This window comes from Zootoca vivipara, chromosome 1 (assembly GCF_963506605.1).
Source record: "Zootoca vivipara chromosome 1, rZooViv1.1, whole genome shotgun sequence".
In the NCBI taxonomy this organism is placed as follows: domain Eukaryota; kingdom Metazoa; phylum Chordata; class Lepidosauria; order Squamata; family Lacertidae; genus Zootoca; species Zootoca vivipara.
In genome coordinates, this window is record NC_083276.1 from 6,956,496 (window position 1) to 6,972,188 (window position 15,693).

A 15,693-nucleotide genomic window follows, 5' to 3' on the forward strand; every position below is an offset into this window, starting at 1 on the left:
TCCAGTCTACCCTGTTTCCCAATATCTTTTAGGAGTTTGTTTTCTAAACCCACCACAAAAAGGGAATGAAATGGCTTAGGGAGGAACGGCTTAGGGAGCTGGGGATGTTTAGCCTGGAAAAGAGAAGGTTAAGGGGTGATATGATAGCCATGTTCAAATATATAAAAGGATGTCATATAGAGGAGGGTGAAAGGTTTTCTGCTGCTCCAGAGAAGCGTACACGGAGGAATGGATTCAAACTACAAGAAAGAAGATTCCACCTAAACATTAGGAAGAACTTCCTGACAGTAAGAGCTGTTCGGCAGTGGAATTTGCTACCAGGGAGTGTGGTGGGGTTTCCTTCTTTGGAGGTCTTTAAGCAGAGGCTTGACAGGCATATGCCAAGAATGCTTTTATGGTGTTTCCTGCTTGGCAGGGGGTTGGACTGGATGGCCCTTGTGGTCTCTTCCAACTCTACGATTCTATGATTCTAAACATGTTTGAATGCATGAAGCAAAACTCACAAATTAAATTTTTGGACTACAACTCCCATCATCCCTAGCTAGTGGGACCAGTGGCCAGGGATGATGGGAACTGTAGTCCAAAAACAGTTGGAGATCCAAGTTTGGGAAACACTGACCCAGTCCTGCCCACTGCAATGCAGGATTCTCAGCTCAAGCATCCATGACGGGTGGCCATCTAGCCTCTGCTTATAAACCTCCAAGGATGAAGATTAAAACTCTTAGGCTTCCTTCCTTTCCTCCCTCTTAAGTAAACTACCCAACCCCTTAGGGCGTCTTCTCAAGCATGTTGTGGCCAAGATTTGTTAGAATGTAGAAAGAGCCTGGCACCTGGATTAGGCCAGGGGTCCCCCTAGTCCAGCATCCTGTTTTCACAGTGACCAACCAGAAGCCCCAATGGGAAGCTCACAAGCCTCACCTGAGCACAAGAGCCCTCTCCCTTCCTGCAATGGGCATTCGGACTCCTACTGCCTCAGACAGTTAGAACGTAGCCACTGGGGTTTGTGGCTATGAAGTTCCTTGGGTGATATGGCCACTGCTGCCTCCCAACCTACCTCACAGGGTTGTTGTGGAGCAGGGAAACCATGGGCCATTTCAAATTAAATAAACAGTTCCCACCTATGACTCCCAGAAACAGGTTCTTGGAAACATACTGCCTCTGACAGTCAAGGGAGAACACGGCCATCATGGCTTGTAGCCACTGATAAGGCTGATCCTCCATGAATTTGTCTTTTAAAGCCATCCAAGCTGGTTTAAATCTTCTGGGAGCAAATCCCCCAGTTTAACTATGTGCTCTGTGAAGGAGAACTTCCTTTTGTTCCGTAATCTACTTCGCACGCTCCTCCAGATATTTCTAATTGCACCACCAACTCTGTCGGCAATGGACAGGAATTCCCAGTTTTATCTTCTGCAAAGAGGAATTGCAGGCGTTGCCACAAAGAACTACTGCCCTTGTAACCGGAAAGAAGAGTTATAAAAACAGGAATTTTCCAATGATCCCAACTAATTGCAGTGTGATCGCATCTTATCCCCCTTGTCAAATGGCTGAGCCCTCCTTTAAAGACACCTTAAGCCGGGCAGCTTAAGGAATGGCCTTTTCGATAAGGAGACAGGAGGAGTGAAATCTCCCCATCATAAAAAAAGGTGAATGATTGGCCGACAGCAGTAGCAACATCCCTGCTAAGTACTTTTAGGGTAGTTAGCGGAATTTGTTGATCTTATCTTCCATTTAGTAATGAGTTTCTGAGGCTTTTCAAGGTGGGACGTCCTTTTAAAGAAGGAGAAAAAGAAGCATCAGAATTGTGTCCCAAAATCGGCTTCCGCAGAGATTTGGTAAGGCTGGCTTTTCATAGAAATATTGAAAGTTGGGGATATCGTGGAAATTATTATTAATCAGATGCCTAAAGTTTTGTGGGCACTGTATGAGGACTGTAAAAAGTGCTAGTCTCTGCCAACAGGATTACAAATTTAGAAAGTGGTGGGTTAGGAGACCAAGCAATTTCAGACACTACAGGCGAAACTCGGAAAATTAGAATATCGTTGAAAAGTGCATTTATTTCAGTAATGCAACTTCTTATTTTTCCTTTTTCTTTTAATGTTTACAAGTGCTTTCTTTTGGAAATTCCACAGTAATAAAACAAATAGTTACAACAATACAAAAATAAACATCGCTATTACATTTCATTAATTACATTCCATTTATAATTGACTCGCCTAACGACAAATACCCGGTAATTACAATTACAACAAATAAAGGCTTGACATATCTTGCTTTGCACGTCATGCATCTATCTCATATATTGGTTTCACCTTTTAAGTTGCATTACTGAAATAAATGCACTTTTCGATGATATTCTAATTTTCCGAGTTTCACCTGTAATTCTTCAGAAGCTTTCTATGTACATCATTCACAGGAACATAGTATTTACAAGATCATAAATTCACATGTCACTAAGGGTGATTTTGCAAGTGATGCTGAAGCTGCCTTGTTTTATCAGTGGGAGCTGCAACACAATGTTGCAGTGTGGTTTACTTCTGCTCGGGATATGCCCTCCCTGAACCCTGCCCAAGTCAGTCAGCAATGTGTGATCGATCATCTTCAACGGGATGTTTTAAGGAGCGTCCCCTATGTAGAGTTCTTCCCTAAAGATTTCTGCACTTCTGCAAATCTGCTGGTGCTTCCACAGCTGTTGATATCTATAATGATTGGCACTTGTATCCTGAACACTGAAAATATAGGGAATTATTTATCCATGGTGCTCCCCAATAGCGTGCAAGGCTTTGTAAAGACACAATCCGAGCAATATGCATATATAGTGATGGCACATGAGAAGGAAAAAACTGAATGCACAGGAACTCCACCTTAAATCACTTGGGTGAACAACCAGGGATGGAGGGAGCTGAAGTCCAGGAAAAATCTTCAGGTCCACAGGTATAATCCCTGGAATCTGAATTTAAAAGGATTTCTGGTAGAAAGTGTTGTGGAAGAGAATACAAGGACCACTTTGTTAGGAAACCCCATTCCCCTCACAGAGCTACAACTTGCAAACTCTGAGAATTGTAGTTATGTGAGAGGAATGGGAGTCTCCTAACAACCCTCAAGGGACATGGGTGGCGCTGTGGGTTAAACCACAGAGACTAGGGTTTGCCGATCAGGTCGGCGGTTCGAATCCCCGCGACGGGGTGAGCTCCCGTTGCTCTGTCCCAGCTCCTGCCAACCTAGCAGTTCGAAAGCATGTCAAAGTGCAAGTAGATAAATAGGTACCACTCTGGCGGGAAGGTAAACGGCCTTTCCATGTGCTGCTCTGGTTCGCCAGAAGCGGCTTAGTCATGCTGGCCACATGACCTGGAAGCTATATGCCGGCTCCCTCGGCCAATAATGCGAGATGAGCGTGCAACCCCAGAGTCGGTCACGACTGGACCTAACAGTCAGGGGTCCCTCAGCAGCAATAACAGCTCCCAGAATTATATATATATATATATATATATATATATATATATATATATATATAACACGTTTTCCAATTCAAATTGCATTCATTACGAAATGACTCAAAATTTAAATAAACATAGAAAGGTAGAAAATTTCTCATTACAAGTCTTCAGACAACCCTGCCAGTGATGTTAATTGCTTACAATAATCTTTCAAATATAGTATAAATTTACTCCAGTCCTTTTGGAATATTTGATCCTGCTGGTTTCAGATTTTTCCTGTCAGCTTTGCCAGTTCTGCAAAGTCCGTCATCTTCACCTACCACTCTTCTTTCGTTGTTACTTCTTCGTGCTTCCATTTTTGGAGCATACATCAACAAATAACTTTATGTTATGGAGGTTTCTGAAGGGGTGGGAGATCAGAGCAAAAAGGGAAAGGGGGAAAAATTAAATCCCCCTCCCCAAAAATGAATTCCATCCTCTGGATTAGTAGGCTAGGAAGGGAAGAAAGAAACCAGTAGAGTTTAAAAAAGAAAGGAGGACAAAAGCCAGAATAAATTTGGCAAAGGGGTTTGCAACAGGAGATCTGTAGAGACATCTAGGCTGCAAATAGCAGAATTATTTGGGGGAAGCCGGGATTCTTTTAAGTGGCATGGTGTGGATATGCCCTGTCTGAGTTTATCAGCTCCATCTGGTACGCAGGGTGAGACCCTACCTGCCTGCGGATGGTCTCGCCAGAGTGGTGCATGCTCTAGTTATCTCTCGCTTGGACTACTGCAATGCGCTCTATGTGGGGCTACCTCTGAAGGTGACCAGGAAACTACAACTAACCCAGAATGCGGCAGCTAGACTGGTGACTGGGAGCAGCCACCGAGACCACATAACACCGGTCCTAAAAGACCTACATTGGCTCCCAGTACGTTTCCGAGCACAATTCAAAGTGTTGGTGCTGACCCTTAAAGCCCTAAACAGCCTCGGTCCAGTATACCTGAAGGAGCGTCTCCACCCCCATCATTCTGCCCGGACACTGAGGTCCAGCACCGAGGGCCTTCTGGCGGTTCCCTCGCTACGAGAAGCCAAGTTACAGGGAACCAGGCAGAGGGCCTTCTCGGTAGTGGCACCCACCCTGTGGAATGTCCTCCCACCAGAAGTCGAAGAGAACAACAATTACCAGACCTTTAGAAGGCATCTCAATGCAGCCCTGTTTAGGGAAGCTTTTAATGTTTGATGGATTTCTGTATTTTAATATTTTAATACTATTATTATTAGTACACCTAGGAGAGCTTTCATTGCGGTGATGGAAAGCACTGGATTCTTTTGCCCTTGAGTTGAGCGCACATCTGTTGAAGCACCTATTCAGCCCCGGGAATTCAGGAATGAGAGACTAATTAGATTAATTAGATCTCGAAAATGAGTGTTAAACCTGCGCTCCCTGACTCCTGACTTTCCCTAGCTGTCTCTCCCCCACCACTTGACAGATGGTCCTACAACACTAATTCATTCGTGTCTGCGAGTGAGTCCCAGTCGTTTTTTTCCAGAGATGTTAGATTAAAGCTGCCTGACTCTTCTTCTGTCTCATCTCTAACAGTCTGCTCTGTGAGTGCTTAGAGCTCTCAAATTTCACTGTGGCCTTCCTTCCCCCTTTGAAATGAGAGGGATCACCTTTGCCCCATCCCTGTCTCTCATCCTTATCTGACTTTCATCCCAATATCCTGTGCCCATTAAATTATCCTCCCTGCAATTAAATTTTTGCAGGAGAAATTTAATGGGCAGGGTCCTTTGCATTTTTGCTGTTGGTTTTTTTGCTGTTGATGATTTCAATTTTCTTGTGGGGTTTTTGTTAATTCTGCTCTGCAAGTGATTAATCCTCTGAGTGGCTAAGGAGGTTTAAAACACAAAACAACTTTTTTTACATTTTCCACATGCCGTGTGCAGGTAAATCACTCGTATCCAGTGCAGGTTAGTACTGTAATGCAATCAGCATACAGAGATAAGTGGAGCAACAATGATTCATAGAATCATAGAATTATAGAGTTGGAAGAGACCACAAGGGCCATCCAGTCCAACCCCCTGCCGAGCAGGAAACACCATCAAAGATTTCTTGACATATGCCTGTCAAGCCTCTGCTTAAAGACCTCCAAAGAAGGAGACTCCACCACACTCCTTGGTAGCAAATTCCACTGCCAAACAGCTCTTACTGTCAGGAAGTTCTTCCTAATGTTTAGGTGGAATCTTCTTTCTTGTAGCTTGAATCCATTGCTCCGTGTCCGCTTCTCTGGAGCAGCAGAAAACAACCTTTCTCCCTCCTCTATATGACATCCTTTTATATATTTGAACATGGCTATCATGTCACCCCTTAACCTTCTCTTCTCCAGGCTAAACATACCCAGCTCCCTAAGCCGTTCCTCATAAGGCATCGTTTCCAGGCCTTTGACCATTTTGGTTGCCCTCCTCTGGACACGTTCCAGCTTTTCAGTATCCTTCTTGAACTGTGGTGCCCAGAACAGGACACAGTATTCCAGGTGAGGTCTGACCAGAGCAGAATACAGTGGTACTATTACTTCCCTTCATCTAGACCAGGGGTCAGCAAACTTTTTCAGCAGGGGGCTGGTCCACTGTCTCCCAGACCTTGTGGGGGGCCGGACTGTATTTTTTTTTATAAAACTGAACGAATTCCTATGCCCCACAAATAACCCACAGATGCATTTTAAACAAAAGGACACATTCTACTCATGTATAAACATGCTGATTCCTGGACCGTCCGCGGGCCGGATTTAGAAGGCAATTGGGCCGCATCCGGCCCCCGGGCCTTAGTCTGGGGATCCCTGATCTAGACACTATACTCCTATTGATGCAGCCCAGAATTGCATTGGCTTTTTTAGCTGCTGCATACAATGATAAAGTGTTCGGGGCCGTTCCCAGAGTTGGTGAGGCTCAATTGAAAAGGATGAGAAAGTGAGCCTTAATTTCATCAACCCAGTCCTATGGAACACCCTGCCACTGGAGATTCAGCAGGTGCCTTCTGTGCCAACTTCTGAATGCCTGCTGAAAACTTTTATTTTGCCAGGCCTTAGTAGGCAGTTAAGAGTACACCCCCCACAATGGTCTATTGATGCATGCTTTTAATTTCTTTTTGCTTTTAACTTTGTTACTAAATATTCTTTATCATCAAATAAAATAATCCCGAATAAAACATTACTGAAGAATGTCAAATATAAAATATACATTCAAAGCAACATAACTGACAGAAGACTAAAATATTATATCTTAAAGATTTCAAAATAAAACATTGCAAAGAAGATCAACTACAGGCATGTTTAGCCTGGAGAAGAGAAGGTTAAGGGGTGATATGATAGCCATGTTCAAATATATAAAAGGATGTCATATAGAGGAGGGAGAAAGGTTGTTTTCTGCTGCTCCAGAGAAGCGGACACAGAGCAATGGATTCAAACTACAAGAAAGAAGATTCCACCTAAACATTAGGAAGAAGTTCCTGACAGTAAGAGCTGTTCGACGGTGGAATTTGCTACCAAGGAGTGGTGGTGGAGTCTCCTCCTTTGGAGGTCTTTAAGCCGAGGCTTGACAGCCATCTGTCAGGAATGCTTTGATGGTGTTTCCTGCTTGGCAGGGGGTTGGACTGGATGACCCTTGTGGTCTCTTCCAACTCTACGATTCTATACAGAACAGGAGTGCCAGCTTGGCCCCGCACCCGTGGGTGCCCAGGGCCATGGGTGCCATGCAGCATGCATGGCCCTGGCACAGAAATATGTGGGTGCCCAGCCCCTTCATGGAGTATTTTGTGGGTGCTTGGCCCCCCAGGGCCCCAGGGCGTGGGCACCTATGCTACAGAAGGCACATTCAATGCAGCAAAGTTAACAAAAAGCCTTAACCATTTCAAAAGAAGTGACCAGAGAAGGCATGTCTTCTGGCAAGGAGTGCAGAGATAAAAAACGCCCTGGAATAACACAACTGGCCACCTCCATCTTTCCAGGCTGCAACAAAACATGTCTCTCCTATATCAGTCTTTACAGCCACAGCCACAGCAGGCACTGTAACTTTCTCGGGCTGCCATACGTCCAGATTTTCCCAGATATTACTGGGATTTCAAAGGCGTAATTGACGCCTGGGAGAGAAGTATTCGAAAGGTGGCGCTTTGTCCTGAATCTTAGGCAAGCCAATCGAAAAATTGCGGTGTTTTGTAAAAAAAAAGCTCAATAATTTCCATAGTTTCCTAAAGATGCACTCTTGCATCGTCTCCCGAGACTGATGGATGACAACAAATCCATGCTATAGCCCTTCTCCAAAGTACAGTGCCTAGATCACGAGAAGTAATAATTCCTCTCTATTCCGCATTCAGCATGTGATATAACAACTTTGCTAGCATTTTGGGAACTCTGTCCGAAGCATCAAACAAAAACTATGCAGGCTAGTTAGTTGTGGCATCTCTGTTTGCAACCATGTTTTCCGGAGGGTTGTAAGCAAACGTATATTTTGAGATGAACGTTTTAAAAATTAGCTTAGCGATATATGCCAAGCCCCGGATACCCCTGGAAGCAGTATTTCTCTCCCAGTGCTTTACTGAGCCAGGAAGAGCTGTGTTTTCACATTGCAAAAAAAACCCGAAATGGGTTCTTATTGCCAATGTTGGAGGCTGCACAGATGGAAGACAACAGAAGGCACTGCTTAAAGGTCACGGGGATAAAGTTGCCCCAAATCTGGTACAGTAAACCTAATACCTGGACAACTGGCTAGACCTTTGCTTTGTTTCCTAGAGGAGGAGGCTAACTGTGGAAGACACAGCATCAAAGCTCGTCTTCGCGGAAACCCAACAAAGATCTGTATCGTTCAGCCTCTGGCACTTGGAGGAAAACTGATTGACAGGCGAGAAGCTCTTTGTGGGCAGATGCAGCTCAGGAGTTCACCGCTGTTCAAAGATGTGGGGCCTGCACTTTTAATCTCCGGCATTTGCTGTGGATTTTAGAGAAACTAGAGATAGCATCTTGGGGGCATTATGCAGACCTGCTAACCTTTCCTATGCCGAGTCTTCAATAAGGATTGGGTGTCAAAGATGTGGATGAAATTGCAATATATTTCTTGCCATTTCTCTATGCAGGGTTCTGTCTTGTGTTGTGTTGCTGGACATTCTGACCAAATGCAATAAATATTTTAAAAAACCAGAGCGATGAGTAAGTTTCTTTTGAGTAAGAGACTGTTCTGTTGGGTTATGTTTTCTACTACAGGGGTCTCACAGTTCCTTGTGAAGAGGAACTGACGATTAATAATAATAATAATAATAATAATAATAATAATAATAATAATTTATTGTTTATACCCCGTCCATCTGGCTGGGTTTCCCCAGCCACTCTGGGCGGCTTCCAACAGAAAAATGAAATAAAATAATCTATTAAACATTAAAAGCCTCCCTAGATTAAACCACTCTGGAAATTGTAACTGGGGTGAGTGGATGGGAACAGGGGTTTGCTAACAATGTTCAGCACCCATAACAAACCGTAGCACCCAGAATTCTTTGGGGGGGGGAGCAGTGACTGTTTAAAGTGGTTTAATACTGCTTTAAATGCACAATGCAAGTGGGGATGAATTGGATTTATTGGATGAGCTTTATTATTATCATTATTTATTAAATTTACACACCACACTTCAACACAAGATCTCCGGGCGGTTCACAGAATAAAATACAAGGTAAAAGCCACAAGTAAATAATTAAAACAAAAACAGCAAAACAATAATCCCCCCCCTTCCCAGAGACACAATTAAAAACCTTTTGGGATATCAATCAGACAAAGGCCTGGTTGAAGAGGAATATTTTCACCTGGTGCCTAAAAATATATAATGAAGGTGCCAGGCAAGCTTCCCTGGGGAGAGCATTCCACAGACGGGGAGCCACCACAGAAAAGACCTGTTCTCGTGTTGCCACCCCCAGACCTCATGTAGAGGAGACACATGAAGGAGGACTTCAGATGATGAATGCAGAGTCCAGGACAGTTTATATGGGGAGAGGCAGTTCTTGAGGTATTGTGGTCCTGAGTCATTTAAGGGGTTTGGTAGAGGGAGAAAAACCAGTGTTTCCTTTTTTGTTTAAATCCTAAGACAACAATTAACATCTTGTTCAGGCCGTCTGGTTTAACATGTGGTTAAACCTATGGTTACACCCATGGTTTAACCTATGGGTTCTCACGGGGGGGGGACGACGACGACGACGACGACGACCATTTGCTGCAAACTTCTGCAGTCTCTAAACCCTTTCTTACCATAGCATACCTTTATCTGCAATGTGGAATCTTTATCTAATATCTTTTCATTGGGTTGCTATTGCTCTCCCCGCAACAGTTGAAAGAATAGTAACCGTATGCAATTCTCCCTGCCGTTGCTAATACTGTGATACTCATCTGTCTCTCCTGAGCAGCTACAATTTGACATGTGGATTCTCTGGGCTCTGAAAGCGGGTTGCGTTCAGCACTGGAATTGAAAATACTGTAACCACATTCTCCATTTTTGAATCGTGACTTGCTTGTCTAGAGCATAAAATAAAGGCAACATCTTCCTGCCACAACGTCAGGTGGGAGCACAGAAGCCACCCACCCCTGCCTTTTTGCAACCTGGTTTTTGCTTTCCAAGGGAAGGGAGAGAGTTCTTAAGCTTGGGTAACTGTAGCACATCTGCAGCACACTCAGGGAGAATAAACACAGCTGTTCCGATGAGGAAATGACCTGCCATTTGATTGAAAATAGTGTTGCTTTTTTAAAAATCTCATTTTATGAGTGTGTGTAGGACTCTGTGGGAACCTCAAGGCTTACTGATCTCTTCTTATGTAAGAATTGTGGCCGTTTAATTGTACTTTAAGGACCCAGGTGGCGCTGTGGGTTAAACCGTGGAGCCTAGGGCTTGCTGATCAGAAAGTCGGCGGTTCGAATCCCTGTGACGGGGTGAGCTCCCGTTGCTTGGTCCCAGCTCCTGCCAACCTAGCAGTTCGAAAGCACATCAAAGTGCAAGTAGATAAATAGGAACCGCTACAGCGGGAAGGTAAACAGCGTTTCCATGTGCTGCTCTGGTTTGCCAGAAGCGGCTTTGTCATGCTGGCCACATGATCTGGAAGCTATACGCCGGCTCCCTCGGCCAATAATGCGAGATGAGTGCGCAACCCCAGAGTCGGACACGACTGGACCTAATGGTCAGGGGTCCCTTTACCTTTAATTGTACTTTACTCAGAATAATATGAGCTCATGATGGTAGTTACATATCCCAGTGGGATATTACCCCACTTCCAGGACTGCCTCCTCCTGCAAAGGTTTTGGGGTGGACCTACTGCTTCACTTCCAATCAGTGCATGTCCTGTAACTTCCCGCTGAAACCCAAGAACCACAGAATTTTAGAGCTGGGAGGGTTCCTAAAGGGTCATCTACTCCAACCCGCTGCAATCTACCTTTTATAGGCACGCAGGTGGCGCAGTGGTCTAAACCACTGAGCCTCTTGGGCTTCCGGATCAGAACGTCGGCAGTTCATAGAATCATAGAATCATAGAGTTGGAAGAGACCACGAGGGCCATCCAGTCCAACCCCCTGCCAAGCAGGAAACACCATCAAAGCATTCTTGACATATGCCTGTCAAGCCTCTGCTTAAAGACCTCCAAAGAAGGAGACTCCACCACACTCCTTGGTAGCAAATTCCACTGCCGAACAGCTCTTACTGTCAGGAAGTTCTTCCTAATATTGACCGCTTCTCTGGAGCAGCAGAAAACAACCTTTCTCCCTCCTCTATATGACATCCTTTCATATATTTGAAATCCCCGTGATGAAGTAAGCTCCCATTGTTCTGTCCCAACTACTGCCAACCTAGCAGTTCGAAAGCACGCCAGTGCAAGTAGATAAATAGGTGGCACTGCGCTGGGAAGTTAAACGGCGTTTCCATCACAGTGTTCCGTTGCGCCAGAAGCGGTTTAGTCCTGCTGGCCACATGACTCGGAAAGCTGCCTGTGGACAAATGCCGGCTCCCTCGGCCTGAAAGCGAGATGAGCGTCGCAACTCCATAGTCGCCTTTGATGGGACTTAACCGTCCAGGAGTCCTTTACCTTTTACCTTACAGCACAAATATTCCAAGGTTGTGATGGTTGGGGAAACATCGCTGAACAACTAAGAAAGGGGAACAAGGTGTGGAATGCACAGTACAAATGTACCATTAAATGCACTGCTATTGCATCAACGACAAGTTGCAGAATAAACCTGCAAACACAACACAACAACACAACACAAGGCAACACAACAACACAACACAACACACCAAACTCAGTTTGGAGGGGGACCCAGTTATTTTGGACAGGAGACCCCTTGACTTCTGCTGCTCTTCCCTAAGCAATCAAATCTCCTGCCCACCTAGCAGTTCGAAAGCACGTCAAAGTGCAAGTAGATAAATAGGTACCGCTACAGCGGGAAGGTAAACGGCATTTCTGTGTGCTGCTCTGGTTCGCCAGAAGCGGCTTTATCATGCTGGCCCCAGACCCAGAAGCTTTTACGCCAGCTCCCTCGGCTTATGGAGCGAGATAAGCGCTGCAACCCCAGAGTCGGTCATGACTGGATCTAATGGTCAGGGGCCCCTTTACCTTAAAAACCGGACAGGTTTTTTTTTGGGGGGGGGCAAATAAATGGCTGCTAGCCATGTTGGCTATGCTCAGTCAGATGCAGTAATGCTTCTGAACACCAATTTGCTGGAAACCGCAGGAGAGGAGAGGGCTCTTGTGCTCACATCCTGCATGAAGGTTTTCCCATAGGCGTCCACCTTGCCACTGAGAGAAGAGGATGCTGGACTAGTTGGGCCACTGGCCTGATCCAGCAGACAGGCTCTTATGTTTTTATGCTTTTCATCAGCTTAATCTTTGCTACACTGTTCAGTGACACATCAAAATGTGGAGGGTAGGACTCGAACCCATGGCTTCAAGTTACAAGAGAGGAGATTCCAACGAAACATCGGGAAAAAACTTTCTGACAGTAAGAGCTGTTCAGCAGTGGAACGGTCTCCCTTAGGAGGTTGTGGACTCTCCTTCCTTGGAGGTTTTCAAGCGGAGGTTGGCTGGCCATCTGTCATGGGCGCTTGAGTATAAACACCAACAACTGGGAAACACTAGCCTGGGAGTGCTCCAATTGGAGAACAGCTTTTACCAAAGGTGTCATGGCCTTTAAAGTCGCTCGATCTCAGGACGAGAGGGAGAAACGTGCTAAGAGGAAGGCACACTTGGCAAACCCTCACCATGATCAACTCCTGCCTGGAAACCTATGTCCCCACTGTGGAAAGATGTGTGGACCCAGAATTGGCCTCCACAGTCACTCTTACAGACTCCCTGTTAAGACTGTGATCATGGAAGACAATCTTACTTGGCTACGAGTGATCGCCGAAGAAGCAGTAGCAGTAGCAGAAGAAGAGTTAAGATTTTTGCATTGGACTATATAATTCTATGAATGGAACAGTTAAAAAAGCAAAAGTGATTCTTCCTTTAAACTGTCCGAAATGGACTATTCATTTAAATTGCCCGTTGAAAGTTGCATGCCGTTGGGACCACATGCAAGGTAAATAGACACATAATATAAGTGTCTGTAAATGAGAGTGGGGTGTCCCGTTCTTTGATGTGGGTAGATGAAGGAGCACCCCCCTCCCAAACTTGGCAACATCAGCACTTTGTAGTTGCTGGAGACCGTGATGTAGCCAACAGAGGAGATACTTCTGACACCCAGGGGAGTCTGTAAGCTTTCTGGGACGGCTTCAAAGCAAACGGACCCATTTGGTGCTTTGCCACAGCCTGTGGTCTGTGAAGAGGAGGCTGATGTGAGAAGAATAATAGCTTGTGTATGCATCTACTTTCGCTCTCTCCAAGTAATGACATCTCTCTAATCCATTCATCGGGCAGGCTGGCACACGGAAATGATCATCAGGTGGAAGATTTGCTTGTGTGAATGGGCCCATCACAGAGATCTGTCACCACAGAGAGAACTCAAACAGCATGTTCTTTAATGGAGTCAGACATTCCCGGAGGGGGAAGGTCTCAGTCTTTAAATGTTTAAGGAAAATATAGGCAGGCAGAAAATAAAATGGGAAGTGGCGAGCTATTTCTACAGGGAAAAGAACTGGCAGGATCGCTGTTTTTCCTGCTGCTTTTTTTTACCTGCAACAATTTACATCTTCTGCAGGACAACAGAAAAGCTCTCACCTGAAAATTACCAAAAATTATGGGGCAAAGGGAAGGGACCCAGGTGGCGCTGTGGGTTAAACCACAGAGCCTAGGGCTTGCTGATCAGAAGGTCGGCGGTTCGAATCCCTGCGACGGGGTGAGCTCCTGTTGCTCAGTCCCAGCTCCTGCCCACCTAGCAGTTCAAAAGCACACCAAAGTGCAAGTAGATAAATAGGGACCGCTTCGGTGGGAAGGTAAAAGGCGTTTCTGTGCGCTGCTCTGGTTCACCAGAAGCAGCTTTGTCATGCTGGCCACATGACCCGGAAGCTGTCTGCGGACAAACGCTGGCTCCCTCGGCCGATAGATGAGCGCCGCAACCCCAGAGTAGGACACGACTGGACCTGATGGTCAGGGGGCCCTTTACCTTTACCTTTATGGGGCAAAGGGAAGGGTTGTTGTCATCAATGATATTACAGGCACTGTCCAATACGTGCTTACCACACCTGTGGGCTCCTGTGCTTTGATTAACATTGCATGATACTTTGATAGAAATGTAACATTGCAGCAAAAGAATATTGATGCAACCAAGTCTATTAAAAAGGCAGACATAATCAATAAATACCTTTGGGGGGTTGTTATCAATAAGGATATGTTCGAGGATGCCATCAATAAACTGAGACATAACATGCAGTTTGGACAGATATATTACTCTCAAGTGCACAGAGAGTAGTGGATATGAGGATCCGTCCTTATTCAACCTTCCTTTTCTTTTCCCAATTTCATTTTTGTGGAAAACTACAGATTTTGGGGCACAGGACTGTAGACCTCCCCTGTGAACGACGTCTGAACACAACCTAAATGGCAGGGTGATTAAACGATAGCAGAGCCTGCCGTAATAGAGAGAAAATAAGCACCTTTGGTTCATTACATCTCAAATGCCGCTTAATAAGATAATTACAGCTCCGTCACAAAGGGCTGGCAAGTTGAGGCACTGAGACAATCACTCCAGTTAGCTGGATTTCAATGCAGTCATTTACAAAACTTCAAAAAGTTGTCATTCTGGGCCGACACCGAGTCAAACTGCAGCTAGCTCTCTGCCTTTGCCATAGGGATGTTGCGGAGAGTCTCTTCCTATGCAAATTTCTTCCTGCAGTTTGCTCCAAATTGGCAGCCTTTGTTTCTGACACAGGACCGATATATTAAGAATCTTCCGTCCTTCCATTTTTTCTGGCCTAATTTAGAAACATGGGAAGCTGCACCGAGAGTTGTTAGGAGACGCCACTATTCCCTTTCCAGAGCTACAATTGCCAGAGCATCAGGGACTGGCAGGATGCTGACAAGTGTGCCCTGGGAAAAGCGGGGCTGGAGTCCGACTCGGGAGAGAGGGGCAGTGGTTTGTGGGGATCTGGACCAGCTAGGAGGCGAGAATCAGAGGCAGGGGAAGCTTTGGACCTGGAGGAGGAGGAGGAAGAGGCAGGTCAGGCAAGTGAAGGGCTAGGGGCTGCCCCACCCTCCCCTGAACTACTGTCTCCCAGAACCAGAAGGGGACTGAAGAGGGAAGAGCAGAGGAAATTTCCACACAGGCATAGTCTCCAGCTACATGTGCACAGCCTGTCGGGGGAAGGTGGAGGGAGAGTGGTCCCCAGTCGGTACAACTGCTCCATAGAGCACAGACGTGGGAATAGCTGCCTCAACACTGCATCGGTGTGCATAGCTCTCCAGATTTGCGGAAATGACTGTGTTATTTTCGGCAATATGGAGTTAACCCTCTGTCATGTGCACTTCCTTTGGGCTGGGGGGGGCACCCTTGACACAGAGTTGTTTAACAATCAATCCCTTTTCACCAGGAATTCGGGGGGGGGGGGGGATGTGGCCTCAGTTAGATCATTTGGTCCATCTAACTCGGCACTGTCCACAATGTCTGGAAGCAGATCTCCAGGGTTTCACAGAGAGAGAGAACCTCCTGACGATACCACAAGGCAGAGTGAGGCAATTGCTTCAGGCAACAGATACCGAGGGGCAGCAGTTTCCCCGCCCTCCCAGCCATTCCTCCTGAGCCTTTGGCCACTCCCCTTTGTTGGAGAACTG

General features: G+C 45.7%; 1 protein-coding gene across 1 annotated transcript in view; it reads left to right on the plus strand.

Annotated features, from left to right (window-relative positions):
* KIAA0586 (KIAA0586 ortholog) overlaps positions 1 to 15,693 on the plus strand; it is a 328,230-nt gene that overhangs the window by 140,214 nt on the left and 172,323 nt on the right.